Genomic DNA, 21779 nt, shown 5'->3' on the forward strand with positions numbered 1-21779 from the left:
CCTGCCTTCCCCTTCACTTCCTGCCTTCCCCTTCACTTCCTGCCTTCCCCTTCACTTCCTGCTTACTCAGAGCCTGCAGTTCAGCCAGAGGTGAGCACTGAGAGCTTCTCAGGTCTTTTCTGTGCCCCGTCATGGTCATGCGTGGGGACCTTGTAGACTCCCAAGAATATGTGGAATCTTCCAACGCCCTTATTCCCCAAAGTGTCTAATTTCTCAGCTCTTCCTCCCAGGTTTTTTGGGGTGTCCATTGTTTTCCCAACAGATATTCTTTGCCCAGGTGGCAGTGACTGGTTCATTTACCTTTAAATGTTCTGACCAAGCCTCTGTGTAGCTGCTTCTCTGGCTGGAGGGAATCTGAGTTGGTAAAAGAAGGCAAGCCCTGTGTGTTAGTCCTTCTGGAAGCCGTCACTGCTGTGCTCCTCTCCTGCCTTGTTGTTTTAGATCTTTGGAGAAAAAATTATTTACCTTCACGTTTAACTTCCCCAGTGCTTGTTCCCCCTCTGCCTACCACAGGATGCCCCTACCCCCAGAACATGACTGGAAAACCCCTCGTCAAGGTCTCCAAGAGCTCCCATTCCGAAATCCTGAATTGGTTTCTATCACTGTGAGTGTGCGTACTACGGACCCTGAAGCCCTAGGTCACTCTTCATACCACTCAGGAAGCCTGTGCAAGACACTCCTGACCTCCTCGACAGCCCTGTGGTCCCCACTTTCCCTGCACCCATCCCTGTGCAGCCTGTCTCTTCCAGCACAGTTGCCTGGCCTGCGCTCCATCCCCACCTTCCCCGTCTGGAAGCAAGCCATGCCTCCTGCGGTGGGACCAGTGACAATTCCCATTAGGAGCCAGGCACTGGGGACAACAGGATGCCTAAACAGGAACCATTTGGTGGGTGTCTGAGGTCTCTGGACAGCGTTGTTCAGCGGGTGAAGGGGTCCATGTGAGCAGAATTTCCCTGAGGGCTGTGTCTGTCCAAATGTCCATCCTTGCAGTTTATGGACAGGGAGTGCCTGCCCCAGCCAGGCGCCACTGGGGTCTTTAAGGCACAGGTGGCCTCACTGCCACCCTCACTCCTGCCTCAAGGGCCAAAGCCAGAGACCCCTGTTATGGGCTGACTTGTGATTCCCCCGAATTTACATGTTGAAGTCCTAAGTTAAAATTAGGTCCTATGGGTGGGCCCGAATCCAATGACTGGTGTCCTCGTGAGAAGAGGAGATGAGGGCAGAGACACACACAGAGGGACAGCCCCATGAGGACACAGAGAGGAGACTGTGTCTTCAAGCCCAGGAGAGAGGCTTCGGGAACCAGCCCTGCCACACCTGGGCCTCGATTTCCAGCCCCAGGACTGTGAGGGACCCCGTGTGTGGCTCGAGCCCCCAGCCCGTGGACTTTGTCACAGCAGCCTGAGCTGACACATGCAGCCCCCTCGGGTGTGGGGGTCCTTTGTGCCCACAGAGTACGGCTGAGGCCCCCAAACCCGACTGTGTTCTCCTAAGGCAAGAAGAGTGGGCAGCATTGCAGGCCCGGGTCACGGAGCAGGGGGCGCGGGTGAGGACTGGAGGGGACAGTGTGGCTCTGGCCATCTGCCTGTCTCCCGTGGCAGGAGCTAAGAACCTGCCCCCAGGAGGCTCCTTCCTGCTCTGTGGTCTGGACACATTCCCACACTGTCCTGGGACTCATCTGTCATCAGCACCCTGAGACCTTCCTGTTCCCATGGGCCCTCCGCCCACCCAGCCCAGCACAGGGAGCTCTGGAGGCCACGTCTCTTTTCTCCGCTCTGCATCCCAGCAGCAAGCCCAGGGTTGGAGCAGGGGCCGTCCTGAGTGTCTGTGAGTGTGCGCAGGAGGCCAGGATGGCCAAGCTGTCTCCGAGTGGAACTCCTGAGCACTGGGACAGCTGGAGCCCAAGCCTCCACACCCACCCCCCACTGCCCGTCTCCCACCTCCCAGCACAACTGGAGCCTGCCAGCCCCTGGGACAGCCCCAACCCTTGCCGTGGGAAGGAGCTGGTTCTACCCATGGTGAGTGGGGCGTTGGCCCGAGCCATGTGGTGTCCGTGGGACTCAGTCATTGAGCAAAGCTTTTGGGCCCCACAGGACCTGGGAGGGGAGCCGGACAGCAGAACATGCCACAAGGTGGACAAGAGCTTCCAGGTGTCACACAAGAGTCCCCACGGTCCCCAGCTGGAGATGTAAGGAGATCCACGGGGCCCAGCTCCCCAGAGCCAGACCAAGCCCCACTCTGCCCCATCCCGCCCTGGGTGCGGAGAGTCAGCACAGAGTCAGCTGGAGCTGCAGAGGCTTTATTGGTGCTCAGAGGCAGAGGGTGACACTCCTGGGTGCGAGACCCGGGTCAGGAGGGCCCGTACCTGACCAGCAGAGGGTCGTGGTCTGCAGCCAGGAAGCGCCATGAGGAGCAGTCAGGGCTCGCCCGCCCATGGGGAGGTCAGGGAGGAGCCAGTGAGCATCTCAGACCCCACCCCTGGGCTGGGTGGCTGTGGGTGGGGCTGCTCCTTCTCTATGTTGAGCTGTGCTGAGGCTGGATGGGGTGGGAGGTCAGGGGCTTCCAAGGACTGGAAGAGAGGTGAGGCCTGAGCCTGGCTAGCCCTAGGGGACATGGCCATCAGCAGCTGGACTTCTGGCCTGAGAAGAGCCTTCAGCAGGCCGGACGGGAGCACGTGGGGCGGCAGAGGAGGGACACACAGGAGGCTCGACGGCAACAGCTGGGCTGGCAGGAGGAGGTGGGGGCACAGCAGGAGGGCACAGGCACACAGCGGATGGGCCTACACACAGGGCGGCAGAGGAGGGACACGGAGGAGGGTCTGCAGCAGGAGGTGGTGCAGCAAGCCGGCTGGCAGCTAGACTGCTGGCAGCATGGAGAGGAAGTGCCAGAGCAGACAGGCATACAGCAGATGGGTTTGTAGCAGACAGACTTGCAGCAGACGGGCACACAGCAGGATTGCTGGCAGGAGGAGGAGGTGCAGCAAATCGGCTGGCGCATAGGACTGCTGGACAACATGAAGAAGGCACACACCACAGGTTTACAGCCCATGGCTTGCAGCAGACGGGCAAGCAGCAGGCCTGCTGACACGGGGAGGGAAGTGCAAGCAATCCGGCTGGCAAGCTAGACTGGCTGGCAGCACGAGGGTTGCAGGGTGCAGCCTGATTGGCAGGGATTGGGCTCACAGGCTGCCTGGCAGCAGGGGCTGGGCACACAGCTCACTGGGGTGCAGACCAGGGTCAGGCAGGGAGCCTGGGCGCAGCAGCCAGGGGCGCAGCAGGGGGGCTCACAGCAGCTCTCTGGGCAGTCGTCCACCTGCCAGGAGTCGGTGCAGGCGCTGGAGCAGAGGGACATGGTGGACGCGGCCATGCTGGGGTGGGGAGGTGTGAGTGTGGGAGTGTGTGAGGTTCTTGGGGCCCTCTGGCTTTTATACCCCTCCTGGCCTTGTTGTTCCAGGGCCCACAGCCTCCCCTTCCTTGTACCTGACAGGCAGCGTCTGTTATGATTAGGGGTGTTTGTTTGCTGGTGGTATTGCCCAGCTCCCAAATCTCCTTTCACACCTGGGCTATAGCCTGTCACATGTGGAACCTCAGGGGCGGGAGTAGGGGTGGGACTGATCCCAGCTGGCTTCTGGAGGCAAGGAGGGCTGTGGGCATCCAGCGGGTGGGATGTGGGTGGGATGTGCCTGGGGCCATCCTTGGTTGCTGGGGCATCATCCAGCACCTGCTGGGAGGTGCTGGGGCACCACCCAGCAGCCTCAGGACACGGGCTCCCTCTGCAGGAAGCCAGCCCTTAGGAATTGTTTCCCGTGGTGCAAACTCCTCCTCTAGCATGGTCCTTCCCCTGCTGCACGACACAGGACTCGCCAATTTCTAATCCCCGTGGCCTCTGTGCCTCCTGCCCTCTGTCCGTTGCCCACCTTGTCCTTTGCTTGGGAGGCAGCAGGACTGTTCCAGGGCCAGGATCGTGGGCTCAGCCTGCTCCTTGTTCAGACACAATGACAGCATCCTGGGCTGTGGTTTTGGGTTCTGAACCTGTGAAGTGGCTGTGCTAGGTAGCAGGCGACCGCCAGCCTCACCACTGCTGGAGCCATCTCCTCTGTGTGCCCGGCACTGCAAGCATCTTCTTCTCACCAGCCCTGCCCACAGGCCCCATCGCACACCCCCGGGTCAGCCACAGGCAACTCTCACGGCAGCACAATATTTGATGATGAATTGTTGTCACCACAGGGCATCATGAAGTCCCGAGCTTCTCGCCTTCTTAAATGGCCCTGATCACTTTCCAGGAACACTGCTACCCACCAGCTAATTATAATATTGATTGTGATTTCACATTTTTATTTAAAAATTCAAGTACACATATGCATAGTCCATTGTAAAATAAGACATATTACACGATGTTGAGTAGAATGTATTTGTTGCTCTGAATCTGGCAAAGCTGGAAACGACCTCTCATTCTAAAAATAATGCTAACCTTCCGGGTCAGACCTGTCCCCACAGGGCTTCTTTCTAAAATAAGACAGAAGTTGACCAGCTATGGCCAGCGGCCACACCCCACCAGGGCTGCCCAGGTTGTAAGAAGCAGGCTGTGGAGGCAGGGGTGGCCCTTCAGTCTTACGCAAAGTGTGGTGTCCCAGGGAGAGAGTCCTCCAACTCTTGTCCCTGGGGGCATCTCCTCTTTGAAGTGGGTCCTCACTGAAGAGGCAGAAGCAGCCGGTAGAAGCACAGGATCACTGGAGCAGCCGGAGAGAAGGTGCAGCAGTGGCCAGTGAGCACCACAGTGGTGGCCCTGAACATTCCTTTCCCCGTCCCCATCACTGGAGGAGTTAGAGCCCGAAACAGGGAGAAGGGGAGCAAGGAAGGAGAGGCCATGCCCCTCCCCACAGCCTTCCCCGAGGCCCACTCAGACGTGCGTGTGGGAAAGCTGGGGATAGGACTGGGTTTCAGATGGGAAAGAAAAGTTTGAACTGGTCCATTTGGGGCTGTGGATTTGGTTCTGCTCTTAAAGGCTATAATAGCTTTATGATGCGCTTCAATCATCGATAGTTCAAGTCCCATTATCAACATTTCTTTTTGTAAAAACAGATTTCTTTTTTGTAGAGACCAGGGTCTTGCTATGTTGCCCAACTGGTCTTGAACTCCTGGGCTTAAGTGATCCTCCTGCCTCGGCCTCCCAAATTGCTGAAACTACAGGCGTGAGCCACCATCCCTGGCCCATCATCAGTATTTCTGTGCCAAGTCTCCTAACTTTTCTTGCTCATTTTCTTTGCTGTCCTCAGCTCCCATTATTCAAAGATAAGTTTCATGTGGGCAGGAAGTGTGTTTATCTTGTTCACCACTCAATCTCTGAGGGCCTAAAATAATGCCTGGAATAGGGAAGATCCTTCATAAAAATGGGCTGAAATAATAAATGTTTTTGGAGAAACTATTGAAGAGTAATTCTGAGCTCTGAGAATGATTCCACTGTGCCACGTTTTTCTTACACTGTATAAAACTCTCTGTCAAGTTCTGTTTTCGTGTGTGGGGAATTGGCTTACATCAGACTGGCCATCTAGCTGAGAAAAATTAGGAAACCTGGTTTAACAAACAAAATCTGTATTTGAGGGCACCAGGAGGCATCAAGACAGCTGAGACTTGAGTGAGTGAATCACCATTAGAGGGAAAGTGCACCGAAGTGAGCCCAATCTTTCTTGTGGATTTTCTTATTGAGGCATTTACTGATTCACAGACCACAGCCGTGAGGCTGAGGCTGAGCACAGCTTTGAGTGGGTCTCATGCAACTGGAAGACAAAAACACAGAGTTCAGGACCTGAGAAGGGGGAGGGATTCTGGTAAAACAACAACAACAAAAACAGACTTTCAGTTGGAAATAGTGAATATAAGTGAAAGATTACTCCCTGGGATGAAGGAAAAACCAGAAAGAAGAATGAAGCCCACCTTTAAATCAGCTCATATTCAACTCATATAATTTGTCCATAGCCTAACTGCCTCCCAGAAACTAAAGTGATCTCTTCTGGAGACAGGAGCATCAACAGAGGCTCAAATCATCTCAGAAATTTTCATGAAGTCCTGGATTCAGTAAAAAATTACTAGGGATACTAGAAGACAAACCAACTGACCAAAGGACCAAGAGGAAAAAACAAACAAGAAAAACAGATACATGGGGCCTTTAGTTATTAGAAATGTCAAACTGGAATTTAAAGTAGTGCTGATTAGCTTGCTCGGGAAAACAGAGGACAAATGGAGAATTTTGGTGTCAAACTAGATTTATGAAATGGAATCAAACAGAAATTCTGGAAATGAACATAATAGCTGAAATTAAGAACGAAGTAGATTAGCTAGACAACATACTAGACAAACCTAAAGAGAAGATTAGTGAAGAAAGGGAGATGAGGAAATGTCAAGCCTGAGTACAGAGATGGGAAAGAAAAGAGGGAAATAAAGAAAGTGGTGTAATAAGCATGCCCTTATGTTGTAAATAATTATGAATATAAATGGTTGAAATCATAGAAGGAGATGAGTAAAATAAGGGTAGTAAAATATTGGAAGGTATAACAGACAAGAAGTTTAAAGTGATGAAAAACATTAACCCATAGGTGCAAAAAGCGTTTAAGAATCTTTAACAAGGTGAATACAAAGGAAACTATACTTGTGCATATTGGGGCAGAAATCCAAAGACGGAGAAAAATTTAAAAACAGCCAGAGGGGGAAAAAAATACTACCTTTAAAGAAGCAATAGTAACATTTACAGATGACTTAGTAGAAATGATGGAAGCCAGAGGATGATGGAATGATATATTTACTGTCTGAGAGAAAAGAAGCACCCAACTAGAATTCTACACCTGGGAAGAAGATCCTCAAAAATGAGGACAGGAAAATGACGTTCTCTGGATGCTGACAGGATGTGTCACCAGCAGGATCTGCACTAAGGAAAATAAAAAGATAATTAGGCAGAATGAAAATGATCGCAGATGGAAGCAAGAAGTCAAAAAGGAAATGAAGTGTAACAAAAGAAGGACACGTGGGGAAATCTAAATGAAAATTTACTGTATAAGATGTCTTAGAAGTTGTAAAATATTTATAGAAATAAAATACATGGCAAGAAGATCACAAAATTCAGGAGGGGGCTACATGAAGTTAAAGTGATCTTAGTATACTATACTCTCTGGGAAATAATGTAAGATCTAATTTACATTAGACTTTAAAAAGTCATAGATTCATGTTGTAATCTCCACTAGAGTAATCAAAGAATATACAACTCAGGAGGAAGGAGATGAGTGTAGTGGGTTGAATCTTGCCTCCCCAAAAGTCATATCCACCCAGAACCTTGCTGTGTGAGGCTGGTCTTGCATTGCTATAAAGAAATATTTGAGATTGGGTCATTTACAAAGAGAAAAGTTTAGTTGGCTCATGGTTCTGCAGGTTGCACAGGAAGCATGGTGCTGGCATCTGCTCAGCTTCTATGGAGGCCTCAGGGAGCTTTACTCACGGTGGAAGGTGAAGGGGGAGTGGGCATGTCACATGGCAAAAGCAGCAGCAAGAGAAAGAGAGTGGAGGATGGGAGGTGCTACACACTTAAACAACCAGATCTTGCCAGAGCTCCTTCACTACCGCAAGGACAGCAGTAAGTTATGAGGGATCCACTTCCATGGCCCAGATGGCCCCCCCCAGGCCCCACCTCCAACAGTGGAGATCACATTTCACAATGAGATTTGGCAGGGCCATAGAACCAAACCATATCACTCACAGTGTGACCTTACGTAGAAATAGGGTCTTTGCAGATGTTGTTAAAATGAGGTCATACCAGGTTATAGTGAACCTTACATCCAATGACTAGTGTCTTCATAAGAGAAAGGAGAAGGAAGTTCAAACACACACACAAAGGGGAGAAGTCATATGACAACCAAGGCAAAGACTGGCATGAGGCAGCTAGAAGCCAAGGGACGCCAGAGTTTGCTGGGAGCACCAGAAACTAGAAGGGGCAAGGACAGATTCTCCCTTGGAGCTCAGAGAAAGCATGGCTCTGTGGATACCTTCATTTCAGGTGCCTGGCCCTCAGAACTGCGAGATAATACCTTTCCACCCTTATAAGTCACTTTTTTGGTGGTGTTTGCTGTGGCAACCCTAGGAACTAATACGGTGAACGGAACATGGGGGAATAACAATCTCAAAACACTAGATCCACAAACAGTAAAGCAAGGAGATAAAAGGGAGTAGATTCCTTGCATAAGCAAAAACCAAAATGATATGGGAGGTTTAAGCTCAAGCGTATCAGCAAAGCCCCACATTCTTGCCAGTCCTGCACAGCAGATGTGTTGTTACTTTAGTCAACACAGCTGTATAGAGAGAGTCACTGGGGTTTAAGTTTGCATTGTCCTGATGACTCATGATGTGGAGCGTGTTTTCATGTATTTATTTGCCATCTGTATCTGCTCTTTAGTGAAGGGTCTATTTAAGTCAATTATTATATGGCAAAATACTAAGCACCATGGGGTTCCATGCATATAACATTTTGGAAAAGGTGATAGTAAAGGGACCAAAAAAAATCTGTGGCTGCCAGGGGCTAGGATGGGGATATGAAATGACTACAAAGGGCCATGAGGGAAATTTATGGGATGATGAGAGGAGTCTCTGTATTGATTGAGTTGGTGGAGACACAACTGTCTATTTGTCAAGATACCAAATCCACACAACAGGAGAAAAAAAAATACAAATATCCTATATTGATTAAATAACTTGAATCTAAAATTAAAAGCTTTCCTACAGAGCCAACTACAGACCCAACTACTTTCACTGCTGAATGTTCTCAAACACCTGGGAGAGAAATAATACCAGTCTTAAATTTGTCAGCTTGTTTTATTAGGCCGCCATAATTTTCCAGACCTTAGGAAGTAAGGCCTGAAGTATTGGCCTCTAGTGAGAGCAACTGAGGAATGTTATGTGCTGCCCTGGGGGCCACATGGTGACCTGGGGACATGATGGCCCTACTGAGGAGGGGCAAGTCACGGGCCAGGAAAGGAGCCTGATGAGGAAGCCACTGTCATATAGAAGCTGGAGCAGACTGATCAGCAGGGGCTGGGCCCACAGGACATTATGTAGTGATTAAAGTCCATCCATCAATAAGATATACCAATTATAAATATATACACATTTAACATCAGATCACCGATGTATATGAAACAAAAATGGACAGACTTGAAGAAAGAAATAGACAGTTCCAGTTCTACAATAAGAGTTTGAGATTTCAATAAGCCATTCCTCTAATTAAAAAAGCATAAAATAACAGAACTAAATTTTTGTTCAATAAGGAAATAGAGAACTTGAAAAATGACATAAATCTATTAGGTCTAACAGATATATGCAAAAGCACACAACCCAACCACAGCAGAAAACTCACTCTCCTCAAGTTCACATGGGACATTCTTCAGATTAGACTATACCTTAGGCCACAAAACTAGCCTCAATAATCTAAATTGACTTAAATCATACAGAGTATCTTCTCTGATTACAATGGAAAGAAACTAGAAATCAGTAACAAAAGAAAAGCTGGAATTCACAAATATGTGTAAACTAAACAGCACACTTTCAAACAACCAATTGGTCAAAGGAGAATTCAAAGAGAAGATAGAAAACTCTTGGAAAGGAAAGAAAAAGAAATCACAGTAAACCAAAACTTATGAGATGCAATGAAAGCAGTACACAGAGGGAAATTGATAGCTATGAATGCTTACATTAAAAAAAATAGAAACATCTCCAATCATTAACTTTACACCTTAAGGAACTAGAAAAAGAGCAAACTGAATCCAAATTTAGCAGAAGGTAGAAAATAAAGTCCAGAGCGCAGATAAATGGAATAGAGATTTTAAAAATCAATAGAGAGAATCAATAAACAAAAAAGTTGGTTCTTTGAGAAGAGCAGCAGATTTAATAAACTTCTATCTAGACTGATTAAAGGAAGACAGATTCAAATAACTAAAATCGTAAATGAAAATGGTAACATCACTACTGACCTTACATTAATAAAAATAATTATAAAGGAATACTATGAATATTTGTACCCAACAAATTAGATAACCAAGATGTAATGGAGAAACTCCTATAAACACACAAACTACCAACATGGCTGCCTTTGCTGTTGGTCTTTCTTCATTCATATTGCTTCAGGTTACTATCTACTGCCCTTTTACTTCAGCCTGAATTAGCATTTCTTGTAAGGCACAGCTTTCAGAAATGAGCTCTCTCAGGTTTGATTTACCTCAAAATGTGTTACTTCTTCACTTTTGAAGGATCACTTTGCCAGATGCAGTTGTCTTTTTGGTTATTGGGTGCTCCCTATCCCTGTGCCCAAACCCAGCATGTTAAATATGTCATCCCACTGCCTTCTGGCCTCCATGGTTTCTGATGAGAAGTCCGCTGTTAGTCTTCTGTCCCACTGCTTTCTAGATTCTTTGTTTTGACTTCTGAGAGTTTGATTATACTGTGTTTCTATGTGAATCTCTTTCAGTTAGATTGATGTGTTTCCTCAATTTTGGAAGTTTGGGCCATTATTACTTCAGCTATTTTTTCTGCTCCCACTGTCTCCCCTCCAACTGGAAATCCTGCTAAGTGTGTTGGTATGCTTGATAGTGTCCCACAGGTCTTTTCAGATTTGTTTTTTTCTTCATTCTCTCATCTGCTCCTCATTTTCTCATCTACTCCTCAGACTAGAATACTTTAATGGATCTATCTTCATGTTCACTAATTCTTATAGATGCTAAAATCTGCTGTTGAAACCATATCATGAGTTATTTATTTCAGTGATTGTACTTTCCAATTCCAGAATTTCTATTTAATTTCTTTTTCAAATTCCTCCTATCTCTTTATTGATATTCTCTATTTGGTGAGGCATTAGTCTCCTGGTTTATCTTAATTCATTGTCTGTGATTTTATTTAGTATTTTGAACATGTTTAAGAGAGTTGATTGAAAGACTTTGTCTAGTAAGTCCAATTCTGGGCTTCCTCAGGGAGATTTTCCATTGATTGCTTTTCCTCCTCATGAGTAGCTCATATTTCTTGCTGCTTTTGCATGGCACATGCCTCTGGTGAAAACTGGACAGTGACTATTACAGTGGGATATTTCTGGGTATCAGGTTCTCCTCCCTCTGAGCAGTTTGCTGTTGCTGATTGTTGTGGATTGTGGTTGTTTTTGTTTGTTTCTGTCAGTTTTAAAAATAGTTTCTTCATCATGTGTGCTCACTGTTCTGTTAGCTTAGTGCTGAGATAGTAATTTGACAGAGAGTTCCTTAAACCCCTGGAAACAAAAAGTATTTTTCTTTAGGGTTTGTAGCTGGGCTCTGTGTGTTGGTCCACACCCTCAGCACTCAGCTGGGGAGTTTGCAACTCTGCCTTCCCCTTCATTTCCTGCTTGCACCTTCACTTCCTGCTTGCTCAGCGCCTGAAGTTCAGCCAGAGGTGAGCATTGAGAGCTTCTCAGCTCTTTTCTGAGCCATTACCCCATCATAGACATGCATGGGGGCTTTCTGGACTCTTAAAAATATGTGGAATCTCCTAACTCCCTTATTCCTCAAAGCATGTCATCTCCCAGCTTTTCCTCCCAGGCATTTTGGGAGTTTTCAATGTTTTCCCAACTGATCATTTTTGACTTAGGTGTCAGTGACTTGTTCATTTACCTTTAAACGTTGTAACACACACCCTGCATATAGCTGTTCCTCTGCCTTGAGAAAGTCTGAGTTGGTGAAATAAGGCAAGCCCTGTGTGTTAGTCCTTCAGGGAGCCGCCAGACGGGTCGAAACAGACAACTGCACTGCCTTGCAAACAAGGTCCCCTCTGCTTCCCTGGCAGCAGCACCCCGCACCAGGAACTCCGGCTGCTGTCTTCCTGACTGTCACCCAGCTGGGGATGGGGGATGGGGCAAGGGGAAGTTAAAATCCACAAGGCTCTCCTATTGGGCTCTGTTGCTTTTACTTGGTTATGTGTTCCCTTGCATGCTGCAAACCTTCTACTGTTTTCCAGAGTTCAGAAAAAGTTGATTTTACCAGGTAGTGTTTGTCTGTTTTGTTTGTGTATTAGTCCTTTTCACACTGCTGTAAAGATACTATCCAAGATTGAGTAATGAATAAAAGAAAGAGCTTTGATTGACTCACAGTTCCACATGGCTGGGGAGGCCTCAGGAAACTTACAGTCATGGCGGAAGGCAATGGGGAAGCAAGGACCTTCTTCACATGGTGGCAGGAGAGAGAAAAAAGTGAGACCAGGAAAAACTGCTTTATAAAACCGTCAGATCTGGTGGATCACGAGGTCAGGAGACCGAGACCATCCTGGTTAACATGGTGAAACCGTCTCTACTAAAAAATACAAAAAATTAGCTGGGCGTGGTGTTGGGTGCCTGTAGTCTCAGTTACTGGGGAGGCCAAGGCAGGAGAATGGCGTGAACCTGGGAGGCAGAGCTTACAGTGAGCTGAGATCGCACCACTGCACTCCAGCCTGGGTGACAGAGCGAGACTCGTCTCAAAACAAAAACAAAAACAAAAAACACCCAAAAAACAAAAAAACTATCAGATCTGGTGAGAACTCACTCACTATCCCGAGAACAGCATGGGGGAAGCCATCTCCATGATCCAATCACCAGGTTTCTCCATCAACACCTGGGGATGACAGTTCAAGATGAGATTTGGGTGGGGACACAAAGTCCAACCAGATCTGTTTGTTTTGCCAGTTTCTGATGTTCCGTGGAGGGACAGGCCCTTACAGTTACCCACTGCACCATTCCCTCTGTCATCGGTCTTAGCAGGCAGTTTGGACACTCTTTTTGAGGGCATTTCTAAGTATCTTTATGAATTCAAAATCTGCTAACACTCCAGCTTAGAAGTGCCACTTTTAGGAATTTAGGCAAACACGTACCTGAGTGTGGAAAGGCCTATGGTGGAAACACCCACAGAAGTGTCGTTTGTAATAATTAACAACTGGAGAGACATTCAGGGCCATCCACCTGGCATTGCAGCCATCAAGTGCAGCGTGTCCGCACTTTGGAACACTGCGCACCTAGCTGAAGAAAACCATAAGATATTTTTCTTTATTAAATAGGCAAAGAAAGAATAATGTGTGCCCCTGACATTGTAATTGTATAGCTGTTAAGAAGTAAAGACTCGGGGCCTCTTGCAGGCAACCTGGTGACAGCCACACCTCGCCAGCGTCCCTTGCCTGCAGTTGCATTTCTAGGAGTCTGTTCTCAGATTGGCTCTATCCTGTTTGAAACCACATCTGGCTACATCTGGACCTGTGTGTCTGTGTGTTTCTCTTGCCCTCTGGTCTGCATGTGTCCCCACGCTGTCCCGGACTTCCTCTGCCATTGGGGCCCTCCTGTTCCCACCGGCCCTCCACCCACCCAGCCCAGCACAGGGAATTCTGGAGGCTGTGTCTCTGTTCTCTGTTCTGCATCCCAGCGGCAAGCCTGGGGCTGGAGCAGAGGGTGTCCCTGAGTGTCTGTGAACATGCACAGGAGGCCAGGATGCCCAAGCTGTCCATGAGTGGAACTCCCTGAGCATTGGGATAGCTGGAGCCCAAGTCTCCCCCCATGTCTCACCTACCAGCACAGCTGGGGCCTGCCACCTGCCAGGAGTCAGTGCAAGTGCTAGAGCAATGAACATGGTGGACGTGGCCATGCGGGGGGTGCAGAAGAGGTGAGCTGGGGGAGGAATGAGTGAGTGAGTGGGTGAGTGAGTGAGGTGCTTGGGGCTCTTGGGGTTTTAGAGACCCTCCCCATGTGTGTTTTCTGGCAGGGCTCCCCACTGCACCTTCCTTTCCTGGTTGCTTTTCCTGGTGGGTGTCTAGGCTGTGGCACGTGTTCCTCCTAGGAACTTTTAGTACAGCCTTGGGGCTGTGTTGAATTGGCTGGGCTGTTCGGCCCCAGGAGCAAAAGTCAGACAAAAAATACACCTGAGTGGGCAGGTATGGCTGGAGCAGAGGCTGAGGCTTGGGCGGACACCTGCTGCCTTAGGGCTGCTTGGTGTGGTCATACCACAGACTCTGTGCGCTGCCTGCGCTGAGCCAGGCATCTGGTACACAGCTGCATTGCCATGGTGTCTCGTTCTCACTGCTGAGCGGAACTCTAGGAGCGGGTGCTGACCAGGGTCTTGTTTCCATGTACACAAAGCCAGGCTTGCCCCACTGATCTGAGAACAGGGACTGGAGGAGTTGTGGGAGGTGGAGGAGGTGGCTGTGAAGCTCTGAAAGGCACCTGGCAGGGAGGAGGAGGCAGGGCCAGGCAGCATGGTGAGGGGCTGGGGACCCCGGGTCGGGGGTTGACGGGCTCTGAAAGGTAAGAGCCCCGTGGCTGCATGCCTGTGACATTTGGGCCAGTGTCTCAGCCTCGTGTCTGTGATTGTGTAGAGGGTGGTGTGGGGTGGAGAAGGGAGATGCCCACCCCCAAGGCAATGTCCTGGCAGAGAAAAAGAATGGTAAGATCTCTCCCCACTTTAGAGACAAAAGGGCACCGTGAGAGCATCCACCTCCCCTGGGGTTTGTTCCCTGCTGTTGCGTCGTTGGAGCAGAGGTTATCCTGGCAGGGATCTGGGGCAGCTGCCTTTGCCTGCATCAAACAGATGCGGCCTTGGGCTGGAGAGCCTAAACGTGCATGCACTGACACATAGGAAGCCCCGTTGGGAGGCGCCGGCTGACACACTGCACTTTGCCCAGGCGCTGCCGACCTATCTCTGTGGAGATAGGGTGGTCTCCGTGTGGCCGCCGCTGCGGGATGTGGCTCTGCAGGGACACTCTGTTGCTCAAGCACCTCCTGACAGTGGCTTTGGCGTCCCTGGTGGCCCCGCCTGAAGCAGCTGTCTCATGGGAGTGTTTTCCTTGATGAAGACCTCACAGCAGCGTCCAGAATGCTCAGGACCTGGTCCTGGGAGGACGCTCCTGGGTTAAATGAGACGAGAACATCAGGGTCACCAGGGCAGTGCACAGACCACTCTGATTCCAGTTTGGGGGGCTTTTTGGGAAATGTGGATATGACTGTTGCATGACGCTCTGCTTCTTTTGATAACTATATATATATAGAAGTTGGCCGTCCTCAGCTGCACTCCTGGCGGGCAGGCGGGAGAAGGCTTTCACTCCCAGGAGGCTCTGCAGTGGCACCCAGGGGAAGCACCGCCATGTGGTACCACACTGAATTTCAAATGGTTCCACAAAAACCGGAATAAGTGTTTTAAAAAACAAACCTTTTATCATGGAATTAATGACATCTGGTTAATCTGGGTGGTGGGATCCCCGCTGTCATTCATTCTACGATAAAAGTTTCTTTAATCCCCCAGGTATATCTCTGGAAAATACGCTAAGAGGAAGGATCCCATCCACTTATTTAGACAAGCTGCTAAGGCGTGTCCCCAGGCCAGAGAGCGCTGCCTCGCTTGGCACCTGCGCGGCCTGGGCTTTCCCCCGCAGCCTGCGCACTGGCGCTCCCGTGTGTGTGCGGCTCCGGTGAGCGCACGGCCCTCGTTCAGGGCCTCCCCGTGGTGCGGCGCTGGCGCCATTCACCTCCGTTCCCTCGTGGATGGATATTTAGGTGGTTTCTAATTTTTCATGGTAACAAACAGTGCCGCTTTCGTACATGCGCCGGCGACTTTTCAGCACTGCAGATGGCAGGGTCCAGGAGGGCCTCTCACGTGGTAAGATATGGCCTCGCCTCTTCCCAAAGCAGTGGGGCCAATCCCCCAATTCCATAGCCAGCTGGAGCTCCTGCCTGCCACGGCCCGTGAGCGACGGGTGTGTCCAGCCTTTTCCTCCGGGACAGGTGGGGTGAGGTGCCTGGGGTTCCTGTCGGCAGGACCCTGCCTCCCAGGGGTGCCAACGTCTCGGGTTCCAGGGCCGTTTGGGCCGCTGTGTGGGAGTAGCCTGTCCATGCCTATTTCCTCCCGGGAGTTTATGCCTTTGCCTCATTGAAATCTCCTCAGTCCAGTGTCTTCTCTCACACCGTGGCTTCCTTTGTCACTGGTTTTCTGCTTTGGTCTTGTGGCGTAGAGAGGTTGCCATCTGTTTATGGAGTTAAGTGCATCAGGGTTTTCTTGAACTCTTGCTCTGCGTGTCTCATTGGAGAAGTCTGTCATGCATTCAACTGTCTGCTGGTGATGGTCCCTGCAGCCCAACATCCCCGGGCAGGCCCGGTCAGAGGGGAGAGGGACTCGCAGGAACGTCCAGGAGTCCCGCCGCATGGCCCTACCAGGAACCGAGCCTGGAACTGGGAGGAGAGGAGGGCAGACCAGGGGCTCTGTTCCACCCTCGCCCAGGCCCTGGGATTGGTCACTCACGAATAGCCGAGGTTTCTTGGACTCCCTGTCTGTGAGGGACCCACCCACACAGCCCCCCTGGGGAGGGTGCCTGTTGTAGAGCCGGGCTCCCTCCAGCCACTGTGACTACTGGTCGTGTCTCTGGGTGCCGTCCCCACGGAGGTGATGCAAAGCGTACAACGCAGGCCAACTCAGGGCTGCCTGACATCAGTGCGGACAGCCATCCCCAGCTCAGACTGTGTGCTGGGCTTGAATGCGTGTGGAGGGGGCAGTGATGCTGGTCACACGGATCATGAATCAGTCAAAGCAGCGAGGTGGGGACTTGGTGCTGTGCACAGAGCAAGATGGGGGAGCTGAGGTCCCCAGAGACAGACACCAAGCACCCCAACAGACACTAGAGAGGGAGCTCATGGGGTCACCAGGTGAGGGACCTACAGCGGGATGGGCAAGCCCAGCAGAGCAGGGGCCATCCCTATGCGTCTGGGCAGGGTGGGAGGAGGAGAGGCCTGAGCTGGAGCCGTGTGGACCCCTGACCCAGGTCGGGGGAGCAGAGCCACAGGGCCTTGAAGAACCTGGCCAGGTCTGCCCTGGGAGAGATTAGGGACAAGCCTTGAAAATCACAAGTCACACACCTAAACGACATGCAGGACGTGCATTTCACAGGCAGGGGGCGACGGGTCTTGGGGAATGTCCCAGTCAGCAGCAAGCATTCCACCCCCATCCCATCCCTCCACCCACTCCATGATGCTTTTGTCTCCATCAAGATCCTTGGGGAATGCTGCATGTCCCTCCACCCACCCCATGATGCTTTTGTCCCCATCGAGCCCCTTGTCTCCTGTGCAGGTGCAGCACCCCTCACTCTCCCCTTGCGTTGCTGCTAAACGGGCAGAACCCTCCAGTGGGTGGCACACAGGGGTGGTGACCAGGTCCGGAGGCTACGGTGCCCGGACCCCAGACCAGCTTCCCGGCAGGTGACCCTGCAGGGTGAGCTCTCCCAGGTGGCGCAGTGGGTGGGACCGTCCTGGGACCTGGAGAGCCCCACAGCCCAGGGCACGGCAGTGAATGACCAGGCTTAGGAAGACCCGGGCATGGGGGCTGAGCCAGGCTGGATCCTTCCTGGGATGGCCGTTGAGTCCATCCTGGTTACCGGTCCCTGGAGGAGTTAGGGCCACTGTCCCGTGTGACTTCTAGGTTATGTCCATCACTCCTAAGAAACAGTCATGGCTGAAGGAGACATGTCAGCTCAAAACGTGTGTCCCCCCCAGGAGCATATACAGTAAAAGAGATCAGGTGACCAAGGAGAGTTTATTGGGGAGCAGGAGGAGTGCTGGACAGGTCAATCGAGGCCAAGTGACCCAGGGCAAGAAGCTGGAGGGAGACAGGACCAGCAGGCAGGTGGGTACCTGCTGGGAGGCAGGAGCTGGGAACAGTGACGAATGGAGGCTCCTGGAGTAAGGAGGGGGAGGTCAACCCAGCACAAGGGAGACACGGGGACCCCGTCTCAGGTAGGGGCAGCCACCTAACCCAAGGTCAGACCTGAGCCGGCTGCCCAGTGATGTGCCCATCAGCAGCTAGACTCCCTGTCCTGAGAAGAGGGCTCAGCAGGCGGGCAGGAGCATGCAGGGTGGCAGAGGAGGGACATGCAGGAGTCTGGGCGGACACAGCTGGGCTGGTCAGGAGGAGGCCAGGGGCACAGCAGAGGAGACGGGCACGCAGCAAGGTACCTGCGACACACGGGCGCAGAGAAGGGACAACGCAGGAGGAGGGCTGCAGCAGGAGATGGGAGCAAGCTGGCTGGCAAGCTAGACTTCTGGCAGCAAGAAGAGAAGCTTAGAGCAGACGGGCACGCAGTAGATGGGGCTTGCAGCAGATGGGCACACAGCAGGCCTGTTGGCAATGGGGAGGAGGTGCACAAGCTGACTGGCACCTAGATTGCTGCACATGGGAGAAGCTTCCAGAGCACATGGGACACACAGCACACGGGCTTGCAGCAGATGGCCCACAGCACACAGGCTTGCAGACAGATGGACTTGCAGCAGACAGGCACACTGCAAGGCCTGTTGCAGGGGGAGAGGTGCAGCAAGCCCAGCTGGGCAGCTAGACTGCTGGCAAGCATGAGGTGTGCAGGAGCTTGTGCAGCCTGATTGCAGGGCTGAGCTCACAGCTCACTGGGGCACAGACCGGTGCCAGACAGGGGTGGGCACAGCAGCTAGGGGTATAGCAGCTGAGGCACAGCAGGGGGCTCGCAGCAGCTCTCTGGCAATTGTCCACCTGCCAGGAGGAGCCGGTACAGGTGCTGGGGGAGGAGACTCGGCTGACACAGGCCACGTCACTGGAGCAGACAGACATGGTGGATGCAGCAATCACATATGTCCTGGTGCAGCAGGTGTCAGCCATGGTGGGTGCTGGGATGGGTGGTATGAGTGCTGGCGTGAGGTGTGTGTATTTGTGTGCCCTGGCTGCTGAGGTTTTATACCCTCCCTGGGTATTTTCCTCACAGGAGTCTCACAAGCATTCCTTTTCCTTGTTGTGGCTGAGACTTTGCCTCCAGGCAACCCTAATTAGTTTACTTGCTGTGGGATGTTACTGTGGTCCCAGGACTGCTGCATGTGGTTGGGTGATGCTGGCCACTTGCAGGTGTCTGTGCCCAGCAAACACACACAATGATGCTGAATGTCTGCTGGTGGAGCTGGGAGTCGAACAGTTCATGAGTTGGCGAGTCTGGAAAACCCGGCCCCACTTTCCTCCCCTCTTTGCCTGTGTGTCTTTGCTATTAGGGTATTTGGTACCGGGGTGGGGTGTGTTTTACCAGCAGATGCTCTCCACCTGTCCCAGAGTCCTGCTCCACTGAACAGTGGGTGTCTTGGCTGGGAATGCCCCCCTGGCTCCACACCCTGCCACCCCCACCTGCTCCATCTGCAAACTCTGGTGGGATGCCCCTGTATTAGTCCATTTTCACATCGCTGATAAAGACATACCCAAGACTGAGAAGAAAAAGGGTTTTAATTGGACTTACACTTCCACATGGCTGGGGAGGCCTCAGAACCTTGGTGGGAGGTGAAAGGCACTTCTTTCATGGTGGCAGCAAGAAAAAATAAGGAAGAGGCAAAAGCAGAAACCTCTGATAAACCCATCAGATCTCATGAGACTTATTCACTATCACTAGAATAGCACAGGAAAGACCGGCCTCCATGATTCAATTACCTCCCCTTGGGTTCCTCCCACAACATGCGGGAATTCTGGGAGATGCAATTCAAGTTGAGATTTGGGTAAGGACACAGCCAAACCATATCATTCTGTCTCTGGCCCCTCCAAATCTTATGTCTTCACATTTCAAAACCAATCATGCCTTCCCAACAGTCCCCCAAAGTCTTAACTCATTTCAGCATTAACCCAAAAGTCTACAGTCCAAAGTTTCATCTGAGACAAGGCAAGTTCCTTCCACCTGTGAGCCTGCAAAATCAAAAACAAGCTAGTTTCTTCCTAGATAAAATAGGGATACAGGTATTTGGTAAATACAGCCATTCCAAATGGCAGAAATTGACCAAAACAAAGGGGTTACAGGAACGTGCAAGTCCAAAACCCAGTAGGGCAGTCAAATTTTAAAGCTCCAAAATGGTCTCGTTTGACTCCAGGTCTCACATCCAGGTCATACTGATGCAAAAGGTGGGTTCTCATGGTCTCAGACAGCTCCACCCCTGTGGCTTTGCAGGGTGCAGCCTCCTTCCTGGCTGCTTTCACAGGCCGGCATTGAGTGTCAGCAGCTTTTCCAGGCACACGGTGCAAGGTGTCAGTAGATCTATCATTCTGGGGTCTGGAGGATGGTGGCTCTCCTATCACAGCTCTACTAGTCAGTACCCCAGTAGGGACTCTGTGTGGGGGCCCTGGCCCCACATTTCCCTTCCACACTGCCCTAGCAGAAGTGCTCCATGAGGGCTCCACCCGTGCAGCAAACTTCTGCCTCGGCATCCATGTGTTTCCATACATCTGAAATCTAACCTCAATTATTGACTTCTGTGCACTTGCAGGCTCAACACAACATGGAAGCTGCCAAGGCTTGGGGCTTCCACCCTCTGAAGTCACAGCCTAAGCTGTACATTGGCCCCTTTCAGCCATGGCCAGAGTGGCTGGGATGCAGGGCACCAAGTCCCCAGGCTGTACATAGCATGGGGACCCTGGACCTACAAAACCACTTTTTCCTCCTAGGCCTCTGGGCTTGTGATGGAAGGGGCTGCCATGAAGGTCTCTGACATGGCCTGGAGATATTTTCCTCATGGTCTTGGGGATTGACATTAGGCTTCTTGTTACTTATGCAAATTTCTGTATCCGGCTTGAATTTCTCCCTAGAAAATGGGTTTTTCTTTTCTATTGCATAGTCAGGCTGAAAATTTTTCAAACTTTTGTGCTCTGCTTTCCTTATAAAACTGAATACCTTTAACACCCCCCTCTCCCTGGTGTGCATCTCTCTCAAGGCCCATCCCAGATGTTCTTCTTAGTTCTTCTGCTTATCTCAGAATTATTAAACAATGCATATGCTCTGTTATTTCTTGCATTTTCAATTTCAGATATGATCTGATTTCCTATTGTGGAGGACAGCACTTTCTCTTGTTTATCACCAGGCCCATGAAAAGTTCCCCTCTTTCTATCCTCAGAAGGCAAGGGCAGTTAAATATCAATATTCGGTTAAATCAGTGTTCAGAATGTATATTATAATAAAGTAAGTATTGTTCATAGCCCAGTCTGAATAGTGGAACCAGATTAAATTTCCTTATTTGTACATGTTTTGTTTTTGTTTATGTTTTCCCCTCTTGGAGTTAAAATTGCTCCTCCCCAAACTCTGACTCATTCATCCCCATGCTCCACTCAAGAGGTTCAAATATAACAACCTATTAGCTTCATTTATTTTTTGGAAACATCTCTCTTAGAGCTCTCTTATTTGTGGACCAGTCTCTATTGACTGCTCCCTTAGCCTGGTACACAGGTTTCCTGGGATCTCCCTTCACTCTTGTCTTTGAATTTTCATTCATCTCTCTCTGATGTTGGATCCATTACTTCCTGGATGCCTTGTCTTTTTCTTTCTAGATTTATGCCCTTGTTTTGGTGGAGCACATCCTCCAGTAACTTTCTGAAAATGGTTGCAAGGAAGATATATTTTGGAGCCATAGCATGACTAAAAATGCTTTTATTCTGCTCTTCTATTTGATTGATAGCTTAGTTGGATATAATCTGAGTGGAACTGTTTCCCCTTAGAATATTTTGGGGAAGATGTGGAACATTTCCAGAATCCTCAATGATCCCTTGTGCTGTCTCTCTGTTAACCCCTCCTCCGTAAGTATTAGTTGCTGTTCTACCTTCTCTCATCATTGGTTAGCTTTGCCTGTTCTATGGAGCTCTTTTGTTTTATGGTTCCTTTTGTTCAGCACAATATCTGTGAGAAGCACCTTGTTGCTGCATACATCAGTACATCACTTTCTTTTTTTTTTTTTTTTTTTTTTTTTTT

The 21779-nt window shown here is 50.3% G+C and overlaps 1 protein-coding gene and 2 pseudogenes across 1 annotated transcript in view; 1 reads left to right on the forward strand and 2 right to left on the reverse strand.

The window, feature by feature from the left end:
* Positions 1–21779, forward strand: part of TSPEAR (thrombospondin type laminin G domain and EAR repeats) — a 250187-nt gene that overhangs the window by 92724 nt on the left and 135684 nt on the right. The gene's annotated exons all lie outside the window — the stretch shown is intronic.
* LOC108539809 (keratin-associated protein 10-3-like) lies at positions 2620–3366 on the reverse strand (annotated as a pseudogene).
* On the reverse strand, positions 18110–18676 carry LOC108539761 (keratin-associated protein 10-8-like; annotated as a pseudogene).

This window comes from Rhinopithecus bieti, unplaced genomic scaffold (assembly GCF_001698545.2).
Source record: "Rhinopithecus bieti isolate Rb0 unplaced genomic scaffold, ASM169854v2 scaffold_18153, whole genome shotgun sequence".
NCBI classification, from domain to species: Eukaryota; Metazoa; Chordata; class Mammalia; order Primates; family Cercopithecidae; genus Rhinopithecus; species Rhinopithecus bieti.